The 15,366-nt window shown below is 46.0% G+C and overlaps 1 protein-coding gene and 1 pseudogene across 2 annotated transcripts in view; one reads left to right on the top strand and one right to left on the bottom strand.

The window, feature by feature from the left end:
• Positions 1-15,366, bottom strand: part of LOC132373109 (toll-like receptor 12) — a 50,039-nt pseudogene that overhangs the window by 33,845 nt on the left and 828 nt on the right.
• The window catches only part of PHC2 (polyhomeotic homolog 2), a 106,647-nt gene continuing 99,958 nt past the window's right edge, over positions 8,678-15,366 (top strand). Inside the window, exon 1 of one of the 2 annotated variants that reach the window (XM_059918575.1) lies at positions 8,678-8,769. The gene's annotated coding sequence lies outside the window, so the exon portion shown is untranslated. Of the gene's footprint in view, positions 8,770-8,964; positions 9,565-15,366 lie in introns of those variants that run through there. The other variant, XM_059918566.1, reaches the window with a different exon arrangement.

Genomic DNA, 15,366 nt, shown 5'->3' with positions numbered 1-15,366 from the left:
ACCCCCCCACCCTGCCATCCCAATCTGCCAGGAGAGCCCGTTATTAAACATTTGCCAGCACTGGGAGTAATGGATACTGGGAAGCAATCAGCAGACTCTGCCACAGTCGGGTCACGGTTTCTTGCTGTCTCTGCTGCCTTTTCCTCTCACTCCTCAGCAACTTCCTCACCTTCAGCTCTATAAGAAGTCCTCCTTGGTTCAAATTCATGAGGGCAGCTCACGTGTTCTTGCCCCTTCCTCACTCTAGACTGCCTGCCCTGGGGCCAGGTGCCCACACTTGGGTTACTCAGCTGTGCCCAGGGGTAGAGGAGCTGGATGGGAATCAGGCACAGGGCTGCCTTCAGAGGCACCGGAGGCAGACACCGCGTGCAGCTGAGTGAAAGCCTTTCCCCACCCCTACCACTGAGTTTAGCCTGTAGGAGGCTCCCGTTATGCCGTTTTTCTAATATTCCTTTTTTTAAAAATATTCTTATTGGGGTAAAATACACATAACATAAAATGTATCATCTTAACCATTTTTAAGTGTACCGTGCAATGGCATTAAGTACATTCCTAATGCTGTACCACCATCACCACCATCCATGTCTACATCTCTGATACTCCTTCTGTACCTCTTGTGATGAGATGACCCAGTTTGGTGAAAGATACACTTACTGGGGGACCAGAGGTCCCTGGCTGAGGCTGTGCCCTGTATGACAAGGGCATCATTTTGTGCGATAGACATCAGTGGTTTACGGGAGACCCAAGGTTCACACCTAAGGACCTAGGAAATGTGGCTGGATGAACAAGGGCAAGACAATCCAGGAGACAAGAAAGAACATAGGCTTCAGAGTCTGACAGAACCCAGAACCCAGCCCTGTCCCTTCTCAGCTGAGTGACCTTGACCTGAAGTCAAGTTCACCTAATGCCACATTCTTCATTCACACAGTGCCTTCTGTTCCCGAACAGTTCCCTCTTTTGGTTAATGCCTGAAATCCTTCGGAGGCCTCCCAGCTAAAAGTGGGTCTCTGCGTGATTCTCTCCCACAGCACCCTAATCTTTCTTTTTACAGCACTAGTCAGGCTTTTATTATATGCTTATCCACTTCCCTCCTAATTTTTCATCTGTCTCTGCACTAACCTGGACACTCCATGTTAGTTTTGTTCAGCACTGAGCCCAGGCCTGGCATAAAGCTACCATTCAATAAACATGTGTTCAATGAATGGATAAATGAGTAAAAGAATGAGTTACATTAGTTAACGTCTCTAAACTTCACTATGAACAAGGAGGGTATTTAGAATATCTAACAAGTAAGGTGGGGGGCAGGAACATATAAGAAAGCATGCCAAGCAACAGAGTCCTACTGTATAGCACAGGGAACTATATTCAGTATCCTGTGATAAACCATAATGGAAAAGAATATGAAAAAGAATATATATATATATATATATATATATATATATATATATATATAACTGAATCACTTTGCTGTACGGAAGAAATTAACACAACATTGTAAATCAACTATACTTCAATAAAATAAAATTTTAAAAAATAAAATAAAATAAAAATACAGATATATTTTGAAACAGAAAAGAAACAGAAAACATGCCAAGTGTTCAAGCCAAAGTTCTAGAGCAGTGAGTATGTCAGAGGTCCCTGCTGTGTCAGGTATTAACCTTTCAGTTGCTGGATGGTGCAGGTGTCTGGGGGATCCCGGGGGAGAAAGTGGGGTGATGGGAAGCTGGAGGGGTACTTAGAGGACTTGGAGCAGCAATCGATAAAAACATTTCACTAAATTAGCAAGCATGTGAGGCTGCGCTGGTACAAAACAGCTAAATGTTACCCCTGTCTGTGAAATGGAAGAACTGATACCCAGCTGATCAAAGGGGTGCCGGGAGAGGTAACATCCATTAGCTCTGTGACATGCTAGGAGAGGCAGGCCTGAGGCAAAGAGAACACCAGAAGCTTAGGAAACACTAGAACAGAAATGGCTGCCTTCACCTTCCTGGTCCCCACCCCAACCTCCAGCCCCAAGAGACAGACAAATCCTAATAACCAATGCCAAGTGTTGGGGGGAATCCAGCTCCATTTGCAAATGGTGCCAGTGTCTGAGGAATAGCAAATATGAAAGAACAGAACAGGACTAGGTGGCAGGAGAAACTGTGGTTTTCCAGGAGTTTCCTCCTTAACTAAGGAAAGTTAGAAATCAGGATCCCTCCGTGAAAGGCCTGGCCAGGCCCCCAGGTCCTAGGGTGTTCTGGACCCTAGGCCCTTTCCTCCTCTCTGTGCTTCTAAAGTTCTCTGACCCAGAAGCTCATTCAAAGTAGAGGCAGAGGCTCCAGAGCTGAGCTAGGAGGTCTTTGGTCTCATCCAGGCCAGGACCCTTGAACTTGCTTCTCTCTTTTGAGCAGCCCTTGGGAAACGGACTTCTTGAGCATGGGAGACCAGCTGCTGGGGATAGAGCCTGCCTTCCGGGTGAAAACAAGAGATGCCCTACATCTGACCTCAACATAAAGAGGAATTTTCAGGATAGAGGTTGTGTTGCAGAATCCAAAGCTGGGGACTGCAGTAGGGATGCAATCAGGAACTTCAGCGCCCTGAGAAATCCAAGCACTGGCTTTGCTTTTCTTTCCAACGGCAGACTTACTGCCCCTTTTTCCTGGTATGCATGGTGAAAAATGCCCACCGCCAACAGCTCCTTCGTTTACAGCACCTTCATTCATGAGAGAGCAGCCAGCTTCAGGCAAGGCAGCACGGCTTCGGTGCCATTCCAGGGTTCTGGAGATGGGATGTGATTGGCTCAGTTTGGGTCAGGTGCCTGCCCTGACCAATCACTGGTGGCTTGGGTGAGGGGCGGAATCACAGGTGTGTTTGGCTGTTCTCCCCGCCCTGTGGACACAGAAGGGGCGGGGCCATTGCTAGAACCGGGATACTGAGCAGAGAGTAGACAGAAGGTACCCTCTGCATATGATTTATCCAATGTCACTTAGCTAGGAAACGGCACACTGGGTTCAAAGACTCCTGTGTTCCTTCCATTCTGCTCCATTTTAGGGTTATGAAATGAAGGTCATTGTGCCCCAGGGTGGGGGGACACCAGAGGTGAAGCCCAGGGCCTCAGACTCCAATAAGGGTTCAGAGAGCTGAAGTCAGTGAGTAGAACAGTGCTTCCCAATCCTGGATTCCCTTCTAGACTATAAACTGGGGAGTATTGTGTGTGTCTAGCATGGGTCCTGGCAGGTAGGAGTCCTTGGTAATTATTTACGGAAAGAAGGAAGGAAGGACGGGAGGAAGAGACTGTGCTTCTAAATCACTTCTAGAGCTTGGTGCAAAGAAAGATAACAATCATAAGTAATATGTATTGAGCACTTAGTATTCTAAGACTTTGCTTGTATTAAATCATTAATCTTCACATCCAATCAAGTAGCTGAATATTATTATTCTCTTTTTATTCTACTCCCTTTTATAGGTAAGATACTGAAGCTCAGAAAGGTGAAGACGTTCACCCATGTTCACTGGGTTAGTGGCAGAACCGTTGCAAATCTAAGCAGGCAGGCTCCAGAGCCTCCGCGCTCAACCACAGCACCACACAGCCTCTCAAGGTGTCAGCAGCCCACCCAGACTTAGAGAATCAGAATCTCTGGGGGGTGGGACCTGGGGAATCTGTATTTGAACAGGTTTTACAGCTGATTCGGATGCACAGCCAGAATTAGACCTAAAACTGTAAATCTAAAAATTAGCAGTAAGCCTGGGGCCATGTGACTGAAACAAATAAGGCTGCCGCCAGGCTTTTAAAGTTTATCTGATCATATGGACATGAGGCTTGCCAAATAATGTTGACTGATAGTATCCCCTTTGTGAGGAGGGAACCCAAACCCAGATCAATTACAAAGAACCCTCCAGGGACCTGAGAGCAGGAGGCCAGCTCAGGGGACCTGGCTATGAGTCATTTTCCAAAGGGGGTCCAGCCACAGGCCACCATCCTCGGGAGAGCTGGGATTGACTGTGTACCTGCCTAGTTCCTGGACTTTGATCTCCCATCTGACCTCCTTCTCACCCCTGCTCTGATCTGACAACTCCTGCTGGGTTGACCCCATCTCTGACCCTAGCCTGCCCCAGTTTTCAGCCTCACTGCTCCAGGCTGCGAGCTCACATGACGACAGCTCGAGGCAGGACAATATTCATATCAGCCATCAATAATGGGAGCAAGCTACCATCTCTTCTAATAATGTAGTGACAAATGGAATATTCATGTCAAAAGTACTGTGACTTTCAGGGTGGAATTCAGGTATCTCAAACCAAATCTGCAACTGTCACTGAGCATGAGATGTAGAAAAAATAAGAAATAAACAGCCCTTGCTACTAACTGGCACAATGTTTTTTCATTCATTAAACAAATGGTTATTGAAAGCTGATTCCATGATGGTTTCTGTGTTAACACTGGGGGCAAAAAGGTTGAGCAAGACATTGTGTCTGCCCACAGGGAGTTCCCTTATGCTCAGTTCTGCTGTGGGATTCAGAGAAGATGGTGCTTCCAAGATTAGCCAATGAACTGGGCTGAAGAAAAGAAAGGCTGCAGGATTGCAGTTCAGAGAGGGGATGGTTCTAGATTTTGTCTAAGGTTCCAAAATACCTCAAATACTGGACCAGCCTATGGAAGCTTGGAGGAGCTGGTAGTGAACCTCGGAACACGGACACCTTTTTAAAACCTAGGGTCTTTGTAGATATAATCAAGTTAAGATGAGGTCATACTGGATTAGAGTGGCCCCTACTCGGAAAGGATTAGTGCCCTTATAAGAAGAGGGAAATTTGGACACAGACACACAGGGAGAATGCCTTCTGATGACGGAGGCAGAGACTGGAGTGATGCACTCCCAAGCCAAGGATTGCTGGCAACCGCCAGAAGCTAGGAGAGAGGCACTGAGTAGATTTTCCCTCTGAGCCCACAGGAAGGAACACATCCTGCTGACACCTCGGTTTTAGACTTCTGGCTTCCTGAATTGTGAGAGTAAATTTGTGTTGTTTTAAGCCACCTGGTTTGTGATGTTTTGTTACAGCAGCCCTTGAAAACTAATATGGCCATTATTTGGAAATCATCCCACAGATGGATGTTAACAGAGCCCTAAAAGGCACCAGTGGCCCTGACATCTCTCCAAATGTTCACTAAAGATGAGTCATCATTGTGTCTCTTGTGGATCTCTGAAAAAAAAAAAAAAAAACAGCATCAGCCTGACTCCCCCATGGGGGAAGGAAGAAGGCCTTCCACACGATTATTTAGCAGGAAGATGATGCTAGGGTGTGGGGAGGAGGGTTGACAGCTGCTTTTCTTCCCCACTGGGGGCAGCCCAAGAAAAAAGGGGGCTTTCATCACTATAAGAGGATGTCAAGTCATTTACTTTCACTCATTCAGTAAACACATGTGGAGCACTTACTGTGCTGGGCACTGCTGGGCACCAGTGGACAGTATGTGTGTATGGATGGGGGAGGAACGCTAAAGAAATAGAACACTCATTCCCTGAGTTCTCTGAGCCAAGCTGGAGTGGGAGACCTGGGGCATAGTGGGTAATTAGCATGGACTTGGGAGTCAGACGGTCCAGGCTTGAATCCTGGTTCCACCACTGACTTCCACTGTGATCTTGGACAAGGTATTTAATCCCTCTGGGTCTTCATTTTACTGTATTAAGTTAGATGATGTATATATAGCACAGGGCCAGAGTAAGTGCTCAATACATATTAGTTCTTTTCATTGTTGGAGAGTAAAGATGTTCACCAGAAATAGCTCAGTAAAAGAGTAAAGTGCTTATGATCAAGCAGGACCTCTGTCCAGTTCAGGCCCTCATCACCTCTTACCAGATACTATCTGATTGAATGCTCAGAACAACTCCAGGAGGAAGTTAGTTTCGTTTTACAAATAATGTAACTCTGGTTTGGAAATGTAAAATAACTTGGCAAAGTTCACAGAACAGGGAATGTGGCAGAGTCCACATTCAAACTAGAGGTCCCAAGCACTTATTCTTCCTATTGCAAATCAGAGGGGGTAAGGGGCAGCATATAGTTGGGAGAGGGCCCAAAGCACTTCACTTAAGGCTATGGTTGCCTCTATAGAAAGTATATTGTTTGTATTGGGCTTATATGTTTATTTTGTTTAATTAGCAAATATATCTCTAGGGCTTCCTATTGGGTGTTCTAAGCACCTTATGTTAGTAACTCATTTATCTTCACAAGAGCCTATAAGGTGGGCACTGTATTATTCCCATTTTACAGATGTGGAAATTGAGACACAGAGAGGTTAAGCAAATTTCCCAAGGTCACACAGATAGAGAATAGTGGAAGCAGGGTTCACACTTGCTTCTTCGGCTCCAGAGACAATGCTTTTAACCACTATCTACACTGCCCTTTCAGGGTGGTGGTAGAATGGCTGTTGAAGTGTGTGGATGGGAGAAAGGGGAGAGGATTAACACCCGCCCCCACATGCCACCCTTTGGTGCTATTGCTGCAATAAGCCCTGAGTAATTTGACAATATAAGGTGAATGGCAGGATGGTGCTGTTTAGCCCTGGGACTCTCTGAGTCAACAGCTTCTCATCTCTGGCCCACTTCCTGAAAACTCTTTGCGTCTCAGCTTTGGAAACCCTTTGAGCACAAAGAGCTCATTTCCTGTGGCCAGGAAGGACGGGACGAGTTCCTGATGACACTCATCTCCTTCATTAAGGCGCTCATAAAAGTGTTTCAAGAAGCCTGACTTATGGCTCCGCTGTTTGTCAAGATCCCCTTCTGCAAGGAGCCACTCCGGTAATTTGGTGCTAGGAGATGTGCAGGAGAAACCAGCTCCTTTGAGTCAAGGAATTATTTATGATCCTAAGAAGAGAGGATGTCATTTGGAGAGATAACAAGCCTTCACCAGCACAACAGGCTGTTTAATATGCCACAAGGGATGAGAGACAGCTCCAGAATTCCAAAGCCAGCTAGGAAACCTTGAGAAATTCTGTACATGGGTTGTCTGTTCCTATGAAAGCTCCTGTGTCAATAACAGCTAACAATTATGGAGGTTTTACCTGTGAGCCAGGGCTTGTGCTAAGTAATTTTTACATACTAATCCATTTAATTCTCACACCATTCCTATCCTATTTTACAAATGAGGACATTGAGTCACAGAGATGTAACTTGCCCAAGTTCACACAGTTAGTGAGTAGCCAAGTCAGGTTTTTAACCTATTTAGGTCTGCCTCCAAGTTTGGACTCTTGAACACCCAACAACACAACTTAGAAGGAAATTGGGTTTTAAGTCAGCCCAGTAAGGTGAAATGTACATATATGCAAAAATTACATTTGTTAATCCCTTAAAATGCCTATAAAGTTTAGTATATTTGATTTGAGGCATTATTATTTTGTCCAATAATTAGAGAACCACTGAGCTAAACTAAAGGAAGGAGCAGAAGGAAAGTCTAAATGCAGATGCCTCTGCTTTTAAACAATTCAGTCTTAGGCGAACTATCAAATCCCTAGGGGTAAAATGAAGAGCTGAGAATTATAGTGTCCTTAACCCACTTGCGGGGGTGACTCTATTTTCTTTTAATATTTAGCCTCTGTGACCTTAACACATATCACCTGTCATGTGATATTTTGCAGGATTAAGAGAGAACATGGTCACATCTTAAGAGGAGAGGAGAGAAAGTTCTGTTAGAGAAGGGGTTCTGAAGTCCAAGTCTAAATTAAATGAACCTGGTACAATGAGACTCGACGAGACTAGCTTTGGAGCCAGATAAACCTGGATTCGAACCCTCATCTTCTACTTCTTAGCTGTGTAACCTTGGGCAATTTGCTTAACTTCCCAAAGCCTCAGTTTCTCAATGTGTAAAATGGTCATAGCAATACCATCATGTTGAGAAGATTGAATTTAAAAGTTTATAAAGTAGCAAGCTTGAGTGTAAATCATAGTAATTAAGCACTAGTTCTTAATAGCTGTCTGACCAAAGACAGGTCACCATCACCTCTCTGGGCCTCATTTCTCCTCATCTGCTATTTAGCCGTAATTGTTCTGCCTACTAACCTCAAAGGTCATTGTAAGGAAACACTAAAACACTGTACAAAGTTTCTATAAGGATTTTCTCAGCTACTTGGTACACCTGGAATTGTGAGGAGGTTCTGGGAGACCCCTGCTGGAGAAAATAACTCAGGAGAGTCCGGGGGCCTGAAGTCAGAAATGGGCTCAGATCTCCAGTTCTGTCATTCAGTGGGGCTGTGTGACTTTGGGTGAGTGACCCACCGTCCCTGAGCCTCCTCTTTCCCTTCTATCAAGTGGGGTTAATAGTACTGACATCACAGGGTTATCCCGAGAATCATATTCTGCAGAAAAGTGTTAGGCACGTGGTAAATGCACGATAAATGTCTGCTGAATCTGAATCCTTCTGAGAGGAGCCAAATTCAGCCCCTCTCCTTCCGCGGGGTGGGAAACGTGCGGATGCCTCCACAGGGAGCTCAGGTAGGGTAGATGCTCTGTGCCTCCCCACTCCCCCGCCCTCCCAGCCGTTGCCGTGGCCACCGGTTCAGGCCCGGAGCAGCACCTGGGCGTGTTCAGCCCAATCCCCGCCTTTCCAGAGTGACCATTGGCTGGAGACGCCACGTGATGCACGCTGGTATGCTAATATATGGTAATCGCCCCCACGCCCCTCCTCCCCGGGCCTTGGCCGAGTAGCCAGCAGGGTGCGCGGCGCCGAGCCGAGGGGGCGGGCTGAGGGGCGGCCCCCGGGAGAAAGCGGCCAGGTGGAGGAGGAGCGCGAACGCGACTGCAGGTAACGGGCGGGCGCGTGCGCGCTGGGGCCGGCTCGCGGCGGACTGGCAGCGCGCGGGGTACTTGGGCCGCCGCTCTGCCGGCTTAACCCTTTGGGCACCCAGCTGTCACGGCCGGGCCGGGCCGCGCGGGGCGGGGCATTGCCGTGGGCACCGGCCGGCAGGCGGCGGCGGCCCGACCCGGGATCCGCGGTGGAGGCCGAGCAGCCCAGACCGGCGGAGCGACCGGCCGCAGCGCCCCCGGGGGCCGGGACGCAGCCGCGGCTAGGGCTGCGGGGCAGCTCCGAGGCCAGGGCTTGCGGGAGGCTGCGGGGTAGCTGCTGAAGTACCGGCACTCGCGGTTTCTCGGGTCGCCGAGCCCCTCCCGCGCAGAGGCCCGAGCCTCAGCAGCCCGTGGCCTTGCGCGGCCTGCGTCTCCTCCGCGCATCCCGCAGAGTGCGAGGAGACCCAGGGGTCGGGCCTGACCTCGGCGCCCCCTCCCCAGCTGCAACCTGACAGCCCAGCCGCCGGCACTTTTGACCCGGAGTCAAGCTGGGGCCCCGGTGGGACGAAGGCAAGAGTGGTGCTTGGGGGCCACCAGCCAAGGGACCTGGGGATTGTCGGTGCAGGGAGGAGCGGACAATCCCCGAAAGGAAAGGCAGACCCCAAGATTTGCCAGGTTTCTGAAGGAGGGATGCCCAAGAAAGGCACTGGCCCCTTGTTTTCTGTGCTGGGTGATGACCTGACACTCATGGGAAAAGGTCACTGCTGGACACCTGGATCGGGTCTGTCATGTCCAGAGGAAGCGGCTGTTTTGCGTGAGTTTCTAACAAATTTTTTATAAGGCCAGGATTAAATTCATCTTTCTCCCTCATCCTCCTCCGAGGTCTGCTACAGAAGTGTGTTCTTTTAATTACCCACCCCCCTCACCACCAATTCACTAAGATTGGTGGCAGCTTTAGGCTTACAGTGTTAATTTAGCTTTCACTACAATAGAAATGGTACGATGGGCCATGTGCCACTAATATTAAGCTTGCCCTGGGAGCTTCTCGGAAGTGTGTGTGGGGTGGGGGGGGAATGTTTCTATCACCAGTGCAGATGAAAAACTGGCTAATGTGCCAGTGATATCAGTAGAATTTCCTTTATGAGTCTAAAGTCCTGTCTTCTAAATCAAGGAAGAATGTGGTTACACATGCAAAGTACCAGGAACCAATTTGATTTTTGCAGGTGAAGTGCAAATTTCACTTTCATGTTGCTCTTGATGTCTTTTTTTTTTTTTTAAAGAAATTCACGTTCTTTTATTTATTTATTTATTTATTCATTTATGACTGTGTTGAGTCTTCGTTTCTGTGCGAGGGCTTTCTCTAGTTGCGGCAAGTGGGGACCACTCTTCATCGCGGTGCGCAGGCCTCTCACCATCGCGGCCTCTCTTGTTGCGGAGCACAGGCTCCAGATGCGCAGGCTCAGTAATTGTGGCTCACGGGCCCAGTTGCTCCGTGGCATGTGGGATCTTCCCAGACCAGGGCTCAAACCCGTGTCCCCTGCATTGGCAGGCAGATTCTCAACCACTGCGCCACCAGGGAAGCCCTGCTCTTGATGTCTTTTATCACACAACAACAAACTCTTGCTGTTTGCCAGGCACTCTGCTATGTCTTGGGGATGCAAAGATGAATAAGATAATTAGTCCTTGTCCTCAAAGAAGTAGTGGGAGAGACAGAAATAAAATTGCCAGTAAAAGTGATAACATCATGATAGATGTGTACATAAAGAAGCACAGAGGAGGGAACAATTAGCTGTCTGAGAGGATCCAGGAAGGCTTTCCAGAGAAGAACATGTTTAAGGTCTTGAAGGATGAATAGGAGTTTACCTTGCAGAGAATATTGGGAAGAACAGGAAGGGCAGCCAAAGCAGAGGACACTGTGAATACAGACACTTAAGGAGCATGGTATCTCTAGGCAATGGCTTTATAGTGCAGCCATGGCCTTTTTCCTTTCTCGATAAAGTAACCTAGACTTTCTAATTCCCACCACGTTTTCCAGTGAAAATGCAGCTGTAGCTCCAAGGTAGAGGGGTGGAAAACTGGGCATAGGTGTGGCGCTAGAGGCATCATCCCAGGAGGGCAAGCCTAAACCATACAATAAGGGAGCAACATGGGTCATACCCAGGGAAGCCGTGCTGAATGTCAAATCTGTGAGGTCAAGTTTGTGAGACCTTGGGAAATGAGTAATGAGATCAGAAGCTGGAAGGATCTGGATTGTGGTATGGGTCAGGACAAGCAGTTTGGGACTGAGACCATGAATCATGCAGAGATGATAGAACTTGCTGTTAGTGGTGCCAGCCCTGGAGGACGGGCTTGGATCTGACAGCTTAAAGCAACTGCAGAAAAGGACAGCACCATCTCTTCAATAGAATATTTCCCGTACTTCCTTCTTTCTGTTCTCTTTCCCTCCTTACTATTACCGTCTTTTGATCCAGTTTCCACTCATGATTCACTTTTACTAGGCTTCTTTTACTGAGGTCTTAGCTACCAGAGCAAAGAAAATCCTGTTCTGCTGCCTTAGCCTCCACTTCTAGAACTATAAATAGTCCATTTTACCTCATAAGCCATCAATTTAGCCAACCTATTTTTACTTCCTGACCATTTGGAAACAGAGCAAGGATGGGCCCAGAGGTGGTAAAGTAGACCTCATCCCCAAAACTCACGTAATGTTTGATTCAGATAACAGCCTTTTAGCTTTGCTTAAACCAAAGTTTATTTTTAGAATGGATCATGGTGAATTTTTGGCAGATACCCCATCTTGAACCCAAGCCTCATAAAGAACGTGACAGTGGGCGGATATGCCTAATGTGCTCTGCTGAGATTGACAATTCCGTAAGTGCTGGAGAATCACGGGTGCTATTTAAGCAGTCTTCTCAACCAGCATGTTTACTGAGCACCTGCTTGTGTGTAAATACTGTGCTGTATTTGTGCTTTGGAAGAGACAGGAAAATGAGAGAGGTAGTGTAGTCCAGGGATTATTCTTAGCTAAACAAGGATTCAGATCCCAGTTCTATCAGTTACTTGCTGTGTGACTTGGGCATGTTATTTGACTTTGTTTCTTCATCTGTAATAATGCCACCTACTTCATATACTTGTGAGGATTCAACGTAAAGCCGTTCTTCCGTAAATTTTCAAAGTGCTAAACGTATGATATTATAGGAGTTGAAAAGAGAGAAAGATCATTGTGGACTATGAGTATCAAGGAAGGCTTTTTTCAGAGACATGGTGGATTTTGTTACATAGAGAAGGAAAGTGGGAGGGATTTCTAGATGGGAAAAAAAATGTTCATAAAACACAGGACCGGAATATGGAAGAAAGTTTTCAGGGGTCAGTTGATAAAACTGACAAGATCAGCAGGTTTAACTAAAGAAGTTGTAAGATTGGAAGGGTTGGTTGAAGCCAGATTTTAACAGGCATCAAATGCTGAACTAAGGAGTTAGGACTTTATCCCGTATGATGGAAAGTCTGAAGATGTTTGGTTAGGGAAGTGTGCGCTTATAAAAGTAGTATTTTATGAAGATTCTCAGCAACGATGTGGAGAATAAACTTTAGTAGGGATAGAAAGAGAACTGTACAACCAATTAGCAGGTTATTTGAATAGTTTAGATATGAGGGGATAAGGGGTTGAATTCGGGTGATGGCAGTGAAAATAGAAAGAGATAGGTTCAATGAGTATTATAAAGGAAACATGAACAGGACTCTGACTGATAGATATGGAGGACAAGAAATAAGGAAGAATCAAATATAGCCTTGAACATCTGTGACAAGATCAACAGAAATAGGACAGACAGAAAGAAAAGCCAGTTCGGGAGAGAAGAGGAAAAGCCAAGTGCTAGATCTCTTGAGGTGATACTGGAATTTATAAGTGGATGGATCCCCAAAATATTTGGAACTGGTGGGTGGGCCTAGTGTTCAAAAGAGAGAAGTCAGGGAGTCTTATACGTAGGTGATAATTGAAGCCATGAGATTAGCGTAGTTCCCACTTAGTTGTTAGTGGTATAACAGCATAGAAATAGAGGTGTAGAGGACCAAGGCTGGAAAGTGGAGATTGCCCATATGCAGGGAGGTAGGAAGAAGAAATGGGGTGAGTATGGTGAAAAGTAAGGAATATCAGAGAAGCAGAAGAACCATCTAATTTATTCACCCAACGAATGCATTCTCTTCATGACCATTTATTTATGTACCTGATAGATGCAAGGCCTATTAGACATGCTCTTAGCCGTGAGGGTATGGTATCGCAGAAGTGAAGCGAAGAGAGGGTTTCAAGCTAGAGGGATTGGTCAGCAGTATGAAATGTTACAGAAAAAAGTGGGAAATGTCCATTATATTTAGTAAACAGGGATCAATGGTGACTTTTTGAAAATAATAGCTTCAGTTCCATAGGGGATGGCCATAGGGATATTAAATGCCAGATTAAAGAGGATGGGGGCATGAGATGCGGGTAAGAAATGGAGACAGCATGTAGGTCACCCTTTGTATGTTTGGCAGTAAAAGGAAAAGAGAGAAATAAGAAAGAGGTTAGAGAAGGCGGAACAGTCAAGCAAAAGATTTGCTGTTCCCTATCTGCTTCATTAATTTAGTTGCCCTAAAATATCATTCTCATTCTTTCATATCCTTGATAGCAGTTCAGCAATCCATTTCTTAAACTTACTGCTTTGAGATGTACCCACACATTTCATTTAACAATAATAAGATAGCTACCATTTATGGAGTGCTAACTGTGTGTTAAGCACTTTGTATACATTCTATTCATTATCCCATTTAATCCTCACAGTACTGGATTACAGGCATACAACCTCTTGGAAGCATGGAGAGGCTAAATAAACTGCCTATGATTGCATAATTTTTTAAATAAATTTATTTTATTTATTTATTTTTGGCTGCATTGGGTCTTCATTGCTGTGCACGGGCTTTCTCTAGTTGCAGCGAGCAAGGACTACTCTTCGTTGTGGTGCGCAGGCTTCTCATTGCGGTGGCTTCTCTTGTTGCGGAGCACAGGCTCTAGGCACGCAGGCTCCAGGAGCTGTGGCTCGCGGGCTCTAGAGCGCAGGCTCAGTAGTTGTGGCACATGGGCTTAGTTGCTCCGCGTCATGTGGGATCTTCCCAGACTAGGGATCAAACCTGTGTCCCCTGCATTGACAGGCAGATTCTTAACCAGTGCACCACCAGGGAAGTCCCTGCTCACATAATTAATGAGGGGCAAAGATGGAATTTGGACCCAGCTCTGACTCTCAAGCTCTACGAAAGGACCATACTATACTGTCCCTGAAGACAGGGCCAACTTCATGGATATGTGACCTCTGTAGTCTCCCAGGGCCCTGCATTTATAAGGGCTCCACACTCAGTTTAATGCTCTGTTGTTGCTGTCTTGAAATTCTTAATTTTTTAAACAAGGGGACCTGCTGTTTCATTTTGCACTGGGCCCTACAAATTATGGAACCAGTTCTACCCGAAGGTATCAATATTCCCTCCTAAAGCTGGGAAAACATTTTGTGCTGTATAATTCCTTTTGGTTGCATAGCCTAATGTCCTTGCTGTGTCATAGCACATGATCACATTTTCCTGTCTTCTCATTTTGGACTCCTGGTATAAAGGGCAAAAGGGGGATATTTGGAATTTCAAGTATAGAGCCAGTATGAAAAGAATAGAGAATAAAGAGGCAAGGAATTATTTACCCAGAATGGCTTCTGGAAACTCACCCATCATATGATAGAGTTACTGTCCTGATTGTGTTGTTACTCCCAATTTAAGTAAGAAATGGTTAATTTCTATTTCTTGTGTAGTCAGATGTTCCCAATTGGTAGGAAGCTAGGAAGACCATTTCTCAACCTACTGAAACAGAAATTGGGGTTGAACAGGTATAATACAAATTGCCCTGATCTGATGCCTTTTTAGCCAGACTGGTGCCCATACCAGGGGCTATCCAGCAGATTTGAACCATGTGACCCTGTTCACCACATTTGTCTTGAATGTTCATGTCCCACTCTTCCCTTTTTTGCCCATTCTATTCCTTCATCTACCTGTATGGATCATGAAAACGAGAAGCACTTAATTCTCGATATTGTCTCTCACTTTTGCTTTATAATCACTACTTGGAACTGACAACAAACTAAGTTTTTCTGGTTTTCATGGTTATTGCTCCCTCAAAAATAGCATTTACTCATCCCCAGGCTCCTCCCACTCTGGGTGTCTCTGAGTAATCATTTGACCAGGTGCTGACCAAGTCCTGACACCACTTGATACTAGCTGACCACATGACCAAGTCCTAACACCAGCCAACCTAGATTCCTTTGCAAAGGTTATCAGGCAAGATTGAGTTTGTGTTGCCATCACCAACGTCATTCCCATCCCAGAATAAGAGTGCTTACTCTCACTTTCTGCCTCCATCATGGATCAGGTGAGCCTAAGAATATGTGAGATTAAAAATATGAAGAGATTTAGAGTATGCCCTATGGTGTACATCATGAAAGCGTCTAAACAGCCAGGTGTTCTCTGTGGTCTTCTATTTGTGCTGCTGGCAGAGCGTCCATAAGGCACTGTAGTAGTTATTGCTGTGGAACAAATTATCAAATTTATCAGC

Source organism: Balaenoptera ricei, chromosome 1, assembly GCF_028023285.1.
Source record: "Balaenoptera ricei isolate mBalRic1 chromosome 1, mBalRic1.hap2, whole genome shotgun sequence".
Lineage (NCBI taxonomy): Eukaryota > Metazoa > Chordata > Mammalia > Artiodactyla > Balaenopteridae > Balaenoptera > Balaenoptera ricei.
Note: the sequence above shows the minus strand (reverse complement) of the source record. Positions and strands in the feature narration are given on the sequence as shown.